At 48.7% G+C, this 16,611-nt stretch overlaps 2 long non-coding RNA genes across 3 annotated transcripts in view; both read right to left on the bottom strand.

The window, feature by feature from the left end:
* Positions 1 to 15,828, bottom strand: part of LOC102167199 — a 51,108-nt gene extending 35,280 nt beyond the window's left edge. Inside the window, exons 1-2 of one of the 2 annotated variants that reach the window (XR_002336884.1) lie at positions 9,018 to 9,255; positions 6,660 to 6,756 (exon numbers count right to left, since the gene is read on the bottom strand). This is a non-coding gene — a long non-coding RNA (uncharacterized LOC102167199). Of the gene's footprint in view, positions 1 to 6,659; positions 6,757 to 9,017; positions 9,256 to 15,588 lie in introns of those variants that run through there. The other variant, XR_001299725.2, reaches the window with a different exon arrangement.
* On the bottom strand, positions 12,902 to 15,582 carry LOC110255916. Its single transcript, XR_002336885.1, has 2 exons — positions 15,399 to 15,582; positions 12,902 to 14,796 (listed from the first exon to the last, which is right to left on the bottom strand). It is a non-coding gene; the product is annotated as an uncharacterized LOC110255916 (long non-coding RNA).

Raw genomic sequence — 16,611 nt, 5'->3', positions numbered from 1 at the left:
ACACAAAAACACCCATGACTAATTTTCCCATCCTGACCCCTGCCCAGAGTTTGATTATTAAAGGAGAAATCCGGTGGAGCCCCATTTGATTTAAAGGAGGTAGAATTAAAACCTCTGTTTAGTTTCATTGTAGAAAATGCAGCAGGCACGTTCACGCTGTTCTTCCTGGAGAGTATGTCAATATCATTCTCATCAACATTTTCACAACAATCCTATTTTTAGGAGCATTTCACAACCCCTATAAGCCAGAATTGTGTACAGCCAATGTCATCATTAAAACACCCCTAACAATCTCCTTTCTATGAATTTGAGCATCCTACCCATAATATTGATACGATCGACTTATACATTATAAATTTTTTTACTGTTAACATTATGAGAAGTGTACCAAAGTATGTGAGCAGTTTCACTACATATCTTCACATCAGACATCCCACCGCAAACACAAGACATATGTCTGACAAAAGAGTTACTGAGAGTGAATAATAGACGTTTCCTAGAATTGCAGGAATTGAGCTACTGTTAAGAGCTTTACATGCTCCTTGTCACCACGTTACACCACATGCTACAGCAGGTCCACTAAGTGAGCTACTGGGCCCAGACACCCAAGATGTTCTAGACATGTTGTGTTATGTCTTCGTGCACTAATAAACCACGTTGTTGTGCTGTCATTTTACTGACCACCATCTCGGGAGCATAATTGTAGTAACAGGCTCATACTGGTCAACACTATCCTCCTCCTAATAAAAAATTAAACCCTAAGCTGTAGAAGCATCCAACAGATATTTTCTGAAACAATCCACATCAATACTGCTTATGACGGCTGTTACTGTTAATCCAATATACCCTGGTCAGCGAACACCATAAGTTATAAAAACAACCTTTAGTCCAACAGCACCCACCATCAAAATAATAGCTTTTGTCCTAAAATTAGGATCTTCCTTGTTTTATTTCTGAGTGCCTGAAATAACTCAAAGCAGTCTACGAGCAGTAGGCCTGATGCTGTTAATGCGACAGACTTGGATCCACATCTCACCACCCATCATCGTACTGTTAGTTACAGCTGTACTATGAATCGTAACTGGAGGCTGCAGGGAACTCAAGCAAGTTCAACTACAAGAATCATGGGCTCCTCATCGACTGCCCATAGAGAATGAGTAACAGATACTATGATGCATAATCCAACCATAACCATCCTAATGCAATGGTTTCTATAGTAACAGTCTTCTTACCAATGATGCACAGATTATGCGCCACAACAGCGTCATTATCACACACGTGTAACAACACACCTCCCATCACAACCCTCAGCTTCGTAATTAGAGCATCATCAGGAAGGCTCCCACCATGAGGGTTTTTACCCAAGTGAACACTTACGCAAGAGATAACAAAAATGAGGAGTTCCCGTCGTGGCTCAGTGGTTATCGAATCCGACTAGGAACCATGAGGTTGTGGGTTTGGTCCCTGCCCTTGCTCAGTGGGTTAACGATCTGGCGTTGCTGTGAGCTGTGGTGTAGGTTGCAGATGTGGCTCAGATCCCGAGTGGCTGTGGCTCTGGTGTAGGCCGGCGGCAACAGCTCCAATTAGACCCCTAGCCTGGGAACCCCCATATGCTGTGGGAGCAGCCCTAGAAAAGGCAAAAAGACAAAAAAAAAAAAAAAGAGAGAGAACAAAAATGATAACATCAGTCTACCTATCAGAGAACGACTCAGCATGTATTTCTATTTGTGTCTATCATTCTCCAAATAACTATATTCCCATCAGTAAACTTAAAACAACAATTCACTCACACAAAGCAAATCACCTTTCTATCATCACTGACTGTCATATCCACACCATCACTGGCCTTAACACCCATTCTACCAGTAATGGGCTAGGAGTTTAGGTTGGTTTAGACCAAGAGCTTTCAAAGTTCTAAGCAGGTACAATGTACTTAATTCCTGAAAATAAGGATTACAAAACACTTGAAGATGGGTTTCCACCCCAGGAAATTTTAGTTAACAGGTAAATACACTCTCACCTTTGAGAACAAAGAAAAATCTGGAAAAGCACCTGAAGAATTGAGGCTTCTTTGAATTTGCAGTTAAGTTTGTTGATTCATCACAAGATTCAGCAAAAAGAGGACTCACGCTCTTTCATTTGATTTCTAGTCTAATGCTTGCTCAGCCGTTTTGCCTGTGTTCATCAACTGCTCTTTTCAACGAATCACAAGTGTATTGTCATTGTACTGTTTGGTGCCTGAGCTGGAACAGTAGGCAACACCTTAAGTCTATTAATCCATGCTCAGCTAAGCTAATCTGGAGCCTACTTGGAGATGACTCAATCTATAATGTAGTCATGGCAGCCCCTGCATTTTTAATGCTTTTCTTTATTGTTTTACCCATTATGATTGGAGGTTTTGGAAATTGTCTTGTCCCACAAATACCTGGGGCAGCTGATGTAGCATTTCCCCAAATAAATGATACTAGCTTTTGACTACTTCTCCCTCATTCCTACTCCTACTCATATCATCAGTAGTAGAGCTGGTTCTGTACTGGTTGAAACATACATCCACCTGAAGCCAGAAATATAGGACATGCAGAAGCCTCTGTAGACCCAACCATTTTCTCCTCGCTTTTAGCAGATGTTTCCTCAAATCTCGATGCTATTACTTTTATGACTACAATCTTTAATAATGAAACCACCAGCCATTATTCCAATACCAAACACCATTATTTGTTCGATCTGCCCCAATTATAGCCATATTACTATAATTATCACTTTCAGTCCTAGCAGCCAGAATTACCATACTGTAGATCAAAATAGAAACACTACTTTCTTTGACCCTGCAGGAGGAGACCCAATCCTATCCCAACATGTATTTTGATTCTCTGGTCACCCTAAAGTCTATATTCATAGCCTACCAGGGTTTGGAATAGTCTCACATATCATTACATAGTATTTAGGACAAAAGCCACCTTTCAGATATATGGGAATGGCTTGAATCATGTCCATTGGTTTTTTAGGGCCTGTCTTGTGGGGCCATCATACATTTGCCATAGGGAGAGATGTCAGCCCATGAGCTTACTTTACATCAGCTGCCGTAACTATTGCTATTCTTACAGGAGTAAAGATATTCAGCTGATTAGTAGCTCTTCAGAGAGGGAGTAGAACATGATCTCCCACTACCTTGTGAGCTTTAGGCTTTTTCTTTTTATAACAGGTGGTTTGACAGGAATCGTCTTAGCCAGTGCGTTCAGGGCCATTGTTCTACGTATGACGTAGTAGCACACTTCCATTATGTAATGTCAGTGGAGCCATCTTCGCTATTATAGGAGGCTCCATATGCTGATTTTCACCATTCTCAGATATATGCTTAGCTAAACATGAGCCGAATTTCACTTCACAATGTCATTTGTAGGAGTAAATAGGACCTTCTTCCCACAGCACTTTCTTGGCCTTTCAGGGATGTCATGACATGACTCCAACTCCCCTGACACACACACAACATGAAATGCTTCCCCTCTAGGCTCACTCACTCAGTAACAGCAGTAAGGGTACTTATCTCCATACTTTGAGAGGTATTTGCATCCCAGGGAGAAGTTTCTTCAGTGGAAACTCCTACTGCTAATCTAGAGTGGTTACATTCTCCACGTCAGAGGTTTGAAGAGCCCACCTATGAACATTTACAATAAGGAGCGAAGAGGGAGTTCCTCTGGGGCTCAGGAGGTTGAGAATCTGGCATTGTCACTGCTGTGGCTTGTGGTGCAGATTCAACCCTGTCCAGGAACTTCCACATGCTGTGAGGGTGGCCTAAATCAATAAATAAATAAAAGGAAAGAAGGAAGGAACGGAATCCTTGTCAATGGTGTCAGCCAACACCATGACTGTTGCGTCTTTCTCCACGAGTGTGATTTCGTGTTAAAAGTGCATAACTTTGTCACAACTAAATCATAGGCAAAAATCCTGCATATCCATTCCACACAGGCTCTCAAGAGGCAACATCATCTAATGTGGAATAAATTTTTCATGACCACACATTGGTAGACACTTTGGGGAGTTCCCTTGTGACAGAGTGGGCTAATGATCTGGCGTTGCTGCTGCAGTGGCTTGGGTTGCTTCTGCGTTGTGGGTTCTATCCCTGATCCAGGAACTTCCACATGCCACTGGTGGGGCCAAAAAGTAATTATTTTTGGGTAACCTCTCTAGTTTTCTATATTATTTCACTAATATTGACAACTGAATGGATTCATACATGTACATTAGATGCACAAGTAGATAATATGAACCATTTACCAGCCAACATCCTCAAATTTTTTTCTTTTTCAGCCTCCCCACGGCATATGCAGTTCCAGGGCCAGGGATCAAATCTGTAGGCCACAACTGCAACCTACATCACAGCTGTGAAAACACCAGATCCTTTAACCACTATGCTGGGCAGGGGATCTAACCTGCACTGCAGAAATGCCACCAATCCCATTGCCCCACAGAAGGAACTCCCACCATTCTACTCTTAATTGCCCTATTATCATTGTAAGTCCTGTACATGATACATGAAATCAGTAATCCTTCCCTAAACATAAAAACTACAGGTCATCAGTGATACTGAATCTATGAATACACAGATTGTAAGGATATAAATTTTGCTCCTTTGTAACCCCCACATCAGATCTAAAACCAGAAGTATTATGACTAACAGAAGTCAGCAATTGAGTAGTATAGACAGTCATCAAATATTAATTTCCTCTGAAAATGCTTTACATGCATGAACTGTTCCCTCCTCAGGCCTGAAAAGAGCTGCCATAACAGGATGCCTAAGTTAAAGGACCCTGATACCGACCAGGCCAGTGTTGTGGCCAGTGCTCAGTAGAAGTCGTTTTCATGTTCAAGATGGGACAGAGGGTGACAGCGGAGAGGTGGGTGAATCCAGAGCCCATGGGGAACATGCCTTCTGAAGTCCAGGAAAGGAACGGGGCCTCCGGGGCCCCAGGCCACCCCCAATGCCCTTCTGAGTTGGGTAATGGGAACATTCCCTGTGGGTGACAAGGTGGCCTGAGAAAGTGTCATGACGCTGACACTGTGTCCTTTTTTTTTTTTTTTTTTTTTGGTTGTTGTTGTTGCTATTTCTTGGGCCGCTCCCGCAGCATATGGAGGTTCCCAGGCTAGGGGTCGAATCGGAGCTGTAGCCACCGGCCTACGCCAGAGCCACAGCAACACGGGAACCGAGCCGCGTCTGCGATCTACACCACAGCTCACGGCAACGCCGGATCGTTAACCCACTGAGCAAGGGCAGGGACCGAACCCGCAACCTCATGGTTCCTAGTCGGATTCGTTAACCACTGCGCCACGACGGGAACTCCAAGACACTGTGTCCTGTGTGAACTCCATGCTCTTGGTATCACACCCCATCCTCTGCGCGTCCCCCCTGCAGGGTCCTTCCTGCCTCAGGACAGAGACCACCTGGCAAGCAGCAAACAGCAGAGGATTCTGTTCTAATGGGAGCCCTGAAGGTGACAACTCGTGGACAGAAGTGGCCCGTGGTGTTGGGGCTGCCAGAGGGGGTGGGGAGTGAGACTTTCATGGTTGTGGAACCTCGGGTTTAAAAGCTGAACTATTCTATGGATAGTGTGAGGGCTCCACAAAAAGGTGAGTGTACCTGATGCCTTAAAAACGTGAACTTAAAATGGTGATGAGGGTGTGACGTGTGCTACAGTTCACTTACATTTAGAAATGATGCCTTGGGAGCTCCTGTCAGGGCTCAGTGGCTGTGAACGTGACTAGTGTCCATGAGAGTGCAGGTTCAATCCCAGGCCTCGCTCAGTGGGTTCATGAACAGGCATTGCTGGGGCTGTCATGTAGGCCGGCTGCGGCAGCTCTGATTCCACCCCTAGCCTGGGAACCTCCATATGCTGCAGGTGCGGCCCTTAAAAGCTAAAACAAAACAAAGAAACCCCTGATGTCTTACTCAGATTCCAATTTGAATCCTCTTTATCACAAACATGGGAGGCCCAAGCACCATCCCCCACCAAGGAGGCACTCATGGTACTTTCATGTGGCACATGGGGATCATTCTTAGGGGGGGCTAGTCTGAGCTCCTGGAGCTCTGTCCAGGGGAACCCAGGCAGCAGTGACACGAATGGGTTGGACATGTGATAGACTATGATATCAGCAGGATAACACCAAGGGTTGTCACTCAGCCGAAATTTGAGCCACAACCACTCAAGGTGCTTGTCCTCATTTGATATGGCAAGAGAAAGAGAACAAAGGGGACCACAGGTTCCTCAGAGCAACACCCTCAACTCAGATATTTGAAACTTCAGGGAGGACAAGAAACACTGGAGGAAGACATGGGGTCTCCCCTGAACCAGAGCCTGACCCACACGGATGGGGTGAGACCCACACAATCCCCAGACCCAGCACCAGGGTGACCTCACCTCTTCAGACCCTGCACCTGGGGTCACAGGTCCCCTTGGCCAGGACGCTAGGGCTGTGCTGAGTGGGCCCCCAACATGGGAATGAGTCAGGTCCTGGGACCTGCTAGGACAGCAGAAGGAGTGTAGGGTCTGCCTCCTCCCCTCTTTTCAGTTTGTCCCAGAGAAGTCAGTCTCCACCTCTTTTCCCCTTGGTTCTGGGCTATTTTAATTGCTTTTAGCCATTTATGCTAAAGTTGAGCACAATACCTTGGTTCTAGCAGGCTCAGCCATTTCTTTGTCTTGCTGAAGTGCTGAGACAACTCCCTGGAAGGCAAGACTGACACAGGAGGTGCAGGACTGGGTGCTGCTGAGCAAGGATAAGCAACTAGAAGGAGACCTCAGAGGCAACTTCCCCTGCTGCTAGTTGGCCTTACACCCAGACCCACGTGCCCAGCAATCAACTCACCAGGCAAACCCGCCTCCCTCCTCACCCTGTGAATCCTGTTTATTTTTTTTAATGGCTGCACCCACAGTATATGGAAGTTCCCGGGCCAGTGATTGAATACAAGCTGCAGCTTAGGCTTATGTTGCAGCTGCAGCAATGCCAGATCCTTTAATCCACTGTGCCAGGCTGGGGATTGAACCTGCACCACCACAGAGACCAGAGCTGTTGCATACTCTTTTTTTTTTGAGGGCCACACATGCAGCATATGGAAGTTCCTAGGCTAGGGATCGATTGGTGCTATGGCTGCCAGCCTATGCCACAGCCGCAGCAATGCCAAATCCAAGCCACATCAGTAACATACACCACAGCTCAGGCCCGTGCTGGATCCTTAACCCCCTGAGTGGGCCCAGGGATTGAACCTGCATCCTCATGGATACTAATCAGGTTCATTTCCACTGAGCCACAATGGGAACTCCCTGCAGTCAGATCATGAACCCACTGCGCCACAGCAGGAGTTCCCTGGTGAATTGGTTTAATTATGAGGGAGCTCACCTGAGGCGCCTCCACCAGCCCCAGGGAAGGTGAACCTGCAGGGGTAAGGACTAGGCTCCCTCTGCCCCTGTAGCTATGACCCCCAGGCAAGGTAGAGAACCAGCCTTAGAGCAGAGGCTGTGACCAGACAAGTCCAGCTCAGCTCCAGATCTGACATCTAAGCACAGACATTTGGACAGAGGCACAGACCTTCCCAGGACTGCGGCCAGTCTGGGTCTCTACCCACGACCCCATGTCCCCCTCAAAGCTCTCAGGACTGAAGCTGGGTCTCTACCCAGGACCCCACATCCTAGTGTGGGCCGAACTTGGTCATGTCTAAAAACGCACAGTGTAGACAGGGCACGGAGAGGGCTAAATCTACCATGTGGACAACTCAGTTTTAAAGTAGTTTGGGGCTGCTCTTCTGTGGGTCACATGTCACACAGGTGGGGTCTTTCACCTCTGGACAGGGATTTACCCCTTGGTGGGAGTGGGATGTCTGTTTCTTGGAGAATAAATCAACATAAGGCTCCACATTTCACCTGCATCAGCGAACTGCACAAAGTGCTTGTCATTAAGCATTTCAACATGCAAAACAAAAACATTACCAATTTCTCTGGCCGTGGTCAGGACTCAGAAGTCAGCCCAGGCTCCCACAAGGGAGGAGCAGAAGTGGCCCAATTCCACTATCCCAGGTCCCCGCCAGATCATCCATCCTGCTGACAACTAAAATGACCCAAATACATACACTAGATGCACAGGTAGGGCAACTTGAACCATTTGCTAAGCCGCCATTATAATCTTAACTGTCCTATCATCATTGCATTCTTTACATGACACATAAATCAATAATTCTTCCCTAGCCATTACACTATCCCTCATCAATGATACTGAAGCCACAAATACAGATTGTGAAAACTTAAATTTTGACTCCTCTATGATACCCACATCAGATCTAAAACCAGGAGGATTATGACTGAAAGAAATCAACAACCAAGGACCGCAGTCATCAAATATATCCTCTGAAAATGTTTTACCCTCCTGAGCTGCTCCCCTTTTATGCCTAAAAACAGAGGCTACCCGAGGACACCTAGATGACAGGGCCCTGATGTCCGCAGGGCCAGGCCTGTGCTGTGCACAGTGACCAGCAGAAGCGCACCCGCTGCCCCCTCAGGGGGATTACCTGCCATGGCAGTTTCCACGGCCCTCCTCTGAGGGGACCAGCTCACAGGCCTCCGCTTAGGAAGATTCATTTTGTGAGCCTTCCTTTCAGTGGGATTCATCCTTCAAATCCTTTCTTTCATGGAATTTGCCTTACAATCCTGTGTTGGGGTCACGCAGCAGGCATTTCCCCCTGAAGTGGTTTTAGGCTCATGTGAGAAGATTGCACTCACCACCTGCTCGTCCACTCCCAGCTCAGACCCAGAAAGACCCCCCTTGGTCTCCCAGCCCATGGCTCTGCCTGGGCACCCTCTCCCCTCCCTCCTGGCCTCTCCCTCCCATGTCCCCTGAGGGTTACCAGGAGCTCCCGCCTGGGGTGGGCTGTCCACTCTGTCCTAAGGAAGCCTCCATGTCATCAGGTGAAAAAAGCAAGAGGTACTGATGGGGCCTCCCTCATGTGGCACAGTGGCCAGCACCCACCTACTGACCTTGTCACTCTGGATGAGTCTGGGTGGGGGTCCAAGGACGTGCAGCACTTTCTGGTTCTCATTTCATTCCAGCAATGCCCCCAGGAATCACACTAAACAACTCTGTACCAACTGCAAAGGATGCTTGTTCACAAGCCCCTTCCAGTTCCCAGGGCTCACGAGGGCAGGCCCTGCCCGGGTTATGCAGCTCACCTTGGCAATAACCCAGCAGCCCCTGGGGCTCGCGAGGGCAGGTCATGCCTTGTATATGGAGCTCACCTGGGCAATCACCCATCATCACCCGGGGCTCACAAGGGCAGGCCTTGCCCAGGATATGGAGCTCACCTGGGCAATCACCCATCATCACCCCGGGCTACAAGGGCAGGCCTTGCCCAGGATATGGAGCTCACCAGAGCAATAACCCAGAAGCCCCTGGAGCTCACGAGGGCAGGCTCCTCCCAGGATATGGAGCTCACCTGAGCAATAACCCATCATCACCCCGGGCTCAAAAGGGCAGGCCTTGTCCAGGATATGGAGCTCACCTGAGCAATAACCCAGAAGCCCCTGGGGCTCACAAGGGCAGGCCTTGCCCAGGATATGGAGCTCACCTGAGCAATAACCCAGAAGCCCCTGGGGCTCACGAGGGCAGGCCTTGCACAGATTATGGAGCTCACCTGGGCGGGCACCCTGACAGCGACCAGCACACAGGAACCACATACAGAGACCTCACTGCAGACCCCTCCCCCAGCCCCCTTTGTTAGAGCGGACCCTAAGCACCTTAGAGCAGTGTCTGAACTAACAGCAGCTGCTGGGCAGGTCTGTGCCCCTGGACGTTTCTCCGTGCAGCCTCCCTCCAGTGGGTCTTCCAGAGGCTTCCAATGCACCAGGGTACCCGGCCCCTGTTTCCACCCACCTCCCCTCTTCTCCCTTCTTACAGGATTTCTCTCATGAGGAGAGAATCTTCTTGAAATAGTCTCCCACTCGTGAGCCAGATAAAATTAGAAAATGAGCTAGAGCTGCAGCCCCACGTCTACCTTGACCCTCAGGACTCCACATGCTCTTTGTACAGAACCTGAGGAGCAAGGCCCATTTCCCACAACCATAGGCACCTGATGGGTTAGGGTTAGGGTTTAGGGTTGGGGTTAGGGGTCAGGGTTTGGGTTCTGGTTGGGCTTTGGGATCAGGTTCGGTGTTAGGGTTTGGCTTGGGGTGAGAGGTTAGGGTTAGAGGCTTAGGGTTTGGGGTTAGGATTAGAGGGTTAGGGTTAGGATTGGAGTTAAGTTGGGCTCACTGCTCTGAAAGACTTTGAGAGAGATATAGCCCATATTGGCAGGCGCTTCTCAGTAATAAAGAGGGGGAAGGAAGCTGACCTGCATATTGCCCAAGGCCAATACAGCCCCGGGGGCTGCTGAGCCAGAGAGGAGGAAAGCCTGAGAGTTGCTGTTAGAGCAGATGTCCCCAAGACAGAGCCATAGTACCTTCTGGACCCCTGTGCAGCTTCAAGGCTGTGAGTGCAGGCTCAGAGGTGAGGTTGATGGTGGTTTTGGTAGAACCTCCAGCCAGCAGTCAGAGGTTTGGCATGGCTTTCCAGGCTCTGGTGACTCTGCTCCAAGATGCCTCATGTCAGGCAGAGGAAACAGGTGTCTCTTCAGCACTGGATGTGGATTTGCAGCCTGGTCAGTTGGCAGAGCATTTAGAATGCTTGAGGGTTTCACTGGGTTTCAGATTGCCTTCTGTTCTTCCAGAGGCAGGAGCTGGGACCCACACACTCTCTGTTTTGATTCACGTGCTGGGAATTGTCAAGCCCCCGATTGTCGCGGGTTTAGGTATCAGGATATAGGCTGGTGCTGATGAATGGATGGTGGAATTCGGTGGTATTTTGGCTGGTGGCTGTACTAATCCTTATGCTTTTTTTCATTCAAGAGACCTAGTGAAACTTCCCCCTTGCCTTTCCACAGAAGCCTCTGTTTCACTACCACACCAGGCTATGGAGGCCTGACCAAACCCAGGTCTGATGAATTAGGCAAAGTTTATTGATATCGAGAAAGCTCTCATGGAGTTCCCTCATGGCTGCCTGGTTATGAGCTTGTCTCTGTCACTGCTGGGGCTGTGATAAGAGCTGCATTTGGAGATCACAACCTGGCCAGACAAGTCCCCAGTGTCACAGTTGGCACCTCAATAAATGAATAAATAAAAGTAAAAAGTCAAAAGAAAGAGAGCAGTTGATCAAGAAGTCGATAACTACATATATACAATCCTACAGAGCAGCCAAGTGAATTGATAGATAAATCAATACAAAAGGCTCTCCTGGGAGTTCCCATCATGGCTCAGTGGTTAACAAATCCGACTAGGAACCATGAGGCTGCGGGTTTGATCCCTGGCCTCGCTCACTGGGTTAAGGATCTGGCATTATTGTGAGCTGTGGTGTAGGTTGCAGAGGCGGCTTGGATCCCACATTGCTGTGGCTCGTGGCACAGCAGTGGCTACAGTTCCAATTAGACCCCTAGCCTGGGAATTGCCATATGCCATGGGAGCGGCCCAAGAAATGTCAAAAAGACAAAAAAAGGCTCTCCTGATGTTATGCTTGGGGAGGCAGAGGATTTTAAGTACAAGGCTGGAGTTGTAACAGCTGTGGTATGGTTTCAAATCTGGGCCAGACAATGTCGTCATTCCCCAAGGGGATCCAAAAAAAAAAAGTAAGTAAATAAAGATGTCAATAAATCATTGAATTCATACACCAGAGATAATTATTACTGGTAATTAATATCTGAAGAAAGACATAAGGCTCCCATGGCACAATGGGTTGGGCGGCAGAGGGAATTTACATAACAGCCTTGGTTAAGTATGGCTGAGTGCTTCGAATTTTTTTGAGAGAGAAATACCCCACATCTTAGGGGACTTCATGGCACTTAGATGGAAAGGAAATATAAAGTCAAAGCCTCAGGCTTGCCCAAGGCCAGTGCAGCCCCCAGGAGAGATGAGGCAACAGGTGGAAGGCAGGCCTGAGAGGTGCTGTTAGGGCCCATGTCCACAAGATGGTGCCAGAGTACCTCCTGGACCCATGGGCAGCTCCAAGGCTGCAGGCTCCAGGCTCAGAGAAGGGGTGAATGATGCATTTGGCTGAAGCCCCAGCAAGCAGTCTATCACAGCCCCAGCAGTGACAGAGACAAGCTCTTAACCAGGCAGCCATGAGGGAACTCCATGAGAGCTTTCTCGATATCAATAAACTTTGCCTAATTCATCAGACCTGGGTTTGGTCAGGCCTCCATAGCCTGGTGTGGTAGTGAAACAGAGGCTTCTGTGGAAAGGCAAGGGGGAAGTTTCACTAGGTCTCTTGAGTGAAAAAAAGATTTAGGGTTGTCTTCAGGGCACCTGGGACTCTCTGGGCCAAGATGCCTCCTGTCAGGCAGGGGACACAGGTGCCCTTTCAGCATTGGATGTGGATTTGCAGCCTGGCTGGGTGTCACAGCGGTAAGAAAGCTTGGCAGGTTCAATGGGATCAGACAGCCTGTTGTTTCTCAAGAGGCAGGAGTCTGGACTAGGATACCATGGCTTGTGAAGTCGGAGCTGGCAATTTTGAAACCCCAGGCTGAGCGGGGGTTTGTGATCTGGATCAAGTGCCTGCGGGAGGTGAGTGGAGGATGGATTGGTGAGCAGCTGCTCTAAATCTTGTGCCTTTTCTCTCAAGAGGTCTCCTGAAACTCTGTTCCTTTCTTTTCATGTGAGCCTCATTTTTTCTCTCTATACACCTGGTAGGAAGACCTGATCAAAAGCAAGGTCTGGGGAATTAAGGCAGGTAGATTGATATAAAGAAAAGCTCTCTCAGAGATCCCTCCTGGCTCCCTGGGTAAAGATCTGCCTTTGTCCCTGCGGTGGGATTGATAACTTCTCTTCCTTGAAATATGTCGATGGGCAGACAACACACTTATGCTTCAGCTGGGGTCAAGAAAGAGAGAAAGAAAAGAAGGAAGAAACAAAGAAAGATAGGTAGGCATGAATGGGTAATGTTCCCAAGGTCAAGAAAATCAATAATTACATCCATACACAGTTACATTCATAGAAACATAAGTGCACAAATACATGAAAAATTGAATAAGGCTGTCATGACATGATGGGTTGGAGCTGAGGTTGTGAATGGATTGTTCTGGTGTAGGTTGGCCTCAGTGTCTTGGAAGACATTCAGCGAGACAGCTTACTTAGTGGAGCACTTCTCGGTATTTAAAGAAAGAGGGGGAAGGAAAACCAACGGGCATATTGCCCAAGGGCAATGCAGAGAGAGGAGGAAATCCTGAGAGTTGCTGTCAGAGCAGATGTCCACGAGACGGCACCAGAGTACCTTCCGGACCCTGTGCAGCTACAAGGCTGCTTGCCTATCCAGGCTCAGAGGTAGGTTGTTGGTGGGTTTGGTCAAAACCCCAGCAAATATCCATTGTTAGATAAGTTCTCTTGTCTTTTATATTATTTTACTAATATTGACAACGAAACTGATTCATACACATACACTAGATGCGTACGTAGGAAAATCTGAACCATTTACCAGCTGCTGTTCTAAACTTTAAAAAAAAATTACGTAAAGTCTAAACCCATTTCTGGGTGGCATTATCTACCATGACCCCATTTTTCCTGATTTTCTAGTGGCCGTCTTCTATTCAGGTCAGGGCGGAATTCTTACATTTCACAGATACATCACGATTGTGCCTATGTCTGCCCCTCAAGTCAATCTAATCATGTGACTCTGGCTCTTAAATGCCTTACTGGCTTCCCGTTACAGCGAGAGGGAATTCATGACACCTTCCATGGCCTACATCATGATCTGGGATCCATTTTTTTTTTCTTCTTCTGGCCACACTGCAGCACCTGGAGTTCCCAGGCAAGGGATCAGATCTGAGCTGCAGATGCAGCCTATGCTGCAGCTGTGGCAATGCTGGGTTCTTAACCCACTGTGCTGGGCTGGGGATGGAAACCGCTTCCCATTGCTCCAGAGACGCTGCTGATCCCGTTTCGCCACAGCGGGAACTCCCACTGTTCTAATCTTAACTTCCCATCCGCATTGCCAGTCCTCTACATGATACATGAAATCAGTCACTCCTCCCTAAAAACCACAGGTCATCAATGACCCTGAAGCTACAAATACACAGATGGGGAAGATTTAAACCTCCACATCAGATCTAAAACCAGGAGAATTATGACTAATAGAAGTCAACAGCTGAGTAATAGAATCATTGAATATTAATTTCACCTGAAAATGTTTTGCAGTCATTAGCTGTTCCCTCTTTAGGCCTAAAACAGCTCCTATTCCAGTAATCTAATCATTGAATATTAATTTTACCTGAAAATGTTTTGCAGTCATTAGCTGTTCCCTCTTTAGGCCTAAAACAGCTCCTATTCCAGTAATCTAATCATTGAATATTAATTTCACCTGAAAATGTTTTGCAGTCATTAGCTGTTCCGTCTTTAGGCCTAAAAACAGCTCCTATTCCAGTAATCTAATCATTGAATATTAATTTCACCTGAAAATATTTTAACTCATTAGCTGTTCCCTCTTTAGGCCCCAAAACAGCTCCTATTCCAGGACGCCTAAATTAGAGGCCCTGATTCTGACATGACCAGGCCTATATTGTGGAAAATGATCAGTTCACGTTGTTTTCCTGGGTTCAAGACATGACAGAGGGAGATGGCAGAGACGCGGGGTGAATCTGGAGTCCAGGGTGGATGTGCTGCCTGAGCTTCCGGACAGGAACATGGCCTCTGGGGTCCCAGGCCTCCCATCACGCCACCTTCGTGGAGTCTTGGGAACACTCTGTGTGATGAGACAGCCCACACACTTGTCATAGCCCTGATGCTGTGTGCTATGTGGGCCCCATGCTCTTGGGATCAGAGCCCACACTCCGTGGTCCCCCCTGCAGGGTCCTTCCTGCCACAGGAGCAGAGACCACCCAGCAAGCAACCTCTCCCCAACCTGCAGGATGAGGGGAACAGGGACGCCAGAGTCCCCAGAGCACCAGTGGGGACAGCGATGACGCAGATGAGGCTCAGTCCAAGAGATGGGACCAGAGAGACCCACAAGGCCAGTCAGGTCATGGTTCATCTGAGCCCCAAACACACTGTCCCTCATATGCCGTCCCTAAATGCAGGGTCTTGAGATGCAAACAGCCTGAGCTTCACACTGAAGGTCAGCTCTTCCAAACTGACCCCTCAGCAAACACTGCAGGAATCCGCTCAGATGGGGGCCTGGAGTCCACAACTCATGGACCACAGAGCCAGGACTGTGGGGGGTGGGGTGGGGGGAGTGAGACTTCCACCCCAACTCCCCAGCCTCCCTACCTGGGTACCACATCCACCCTCAGAGTGACCCCACCTCCCCAAACCCTGTGCCTCGGCTCACATCCCCTTGGTTGATACCAGGGCTGTGCTGGGTGGGCCCCCGTTGTGAGCTGGGTCCCTGGGAGCTGCTAGGACCGTAGAAAGAAATGCGGGGTCCATCTCCTCCCCCAACACTTGTCCCAGAGAAGTCAGTCCCCTCCTCTTCTCACTTGATTCTGGGTTATCTTCACTGCTTTTAAAGCTTCCATGATAAAGTTGAACACATTACCTTGACTCTGGCAGGCTCAGCCCTTTCGTCTCACTGAGGTGATGAGAAAACTCGTGGGACAGCAGAGCTGAAAGCGAAGACGCAGGTCTGGGCTCGGCCAAGTGGGAAGGAGACTCTAAAGGCCGCCTCACCTGCTGCCCTTTGGCCTTAAATGGAGATCCACGAGCCCAGCAATCAGTTTACCAGGGAAACCTGCCCCCTCCTCGCCCTGTGTGTGCTGCTGAATGGGAGTCATTGTGAGGTAGCCCAGGTGAGGGGTCTGCACCCAACCCCAAGGGAAGGTGGCCATTGCAGGGGTAGGACTTGGGCCCTCCCATGGCACTGACCCCTGGGAGGCCAGGTCACCATGTTCAGAGCAGACACTGCTAACAGACAAGCCCGCATAACTCTAGACCCAACACTTAAGCACTGACATTCAGACAGAGGCGTGGAACTTCCCAGGACTGAGGCCAGGTCTTCCTCAGGTCCCCACATCGCCCTGAAGCTCCAAGACTGAGGATGGGTCTCCACCCAGGCCCCCACATCCTAGCGTGGGCAGAACCTGTCAATCTAAGTGTTCTCACTGTAGACAGCACATGGTCAGGTCTGAACACACTCAGTGTAGACAGCACATGGAGAGGTCTAAATCTACTGTGTCCACAGAACTTGGTCAGGTTTAAACTGGCTTAGGGCTGCTCCCCTGGGAGGCACAGGTCACCCACGTGGAGTCTCTCATCTTTGGACAGGGGCTCAGCCTCCTGTGGGAAGTAGGATGTCCATTTCTTGGTGAATAAATCCACACTGGGCTCTACACCTCACCCTCCTCAGGCAACTGCACAGTCTCTCTGTCACTAAACATTTCACCATGCAAAGCAAAATGTTCCCAATTTCTCTGGCCACATGACGGTCAGGACCCAGGCATCAGCCAGGAGCTTTTCATAGTGCAGCCTAGGCTCCAGCAAGGACAGACCAGATGTGGCCTGATGCCAGCATCCTGGTCTCCTCAGGAGTGGCTGCCCTGGAAGCTGGGCAGGACGGTCCCGC

Source organism: Sus scrofa, chromosome 12, assembly GCF_000003025.6.
Source record: "Sus scrofa isolate TJ Tabasco breed Duroc chromosome 12, Sscrofa11.1, whole genome shotgun sequence".
NCBI classification, from domain to species: Eukaryota; Metazoa; Chordata; class Mammalia; order Artiodactyla; family Suidae; genus Sus; species Sus scrofa.
This window is presented reverse-complemented; position numbering and strand designations above follow the sequence as displayed.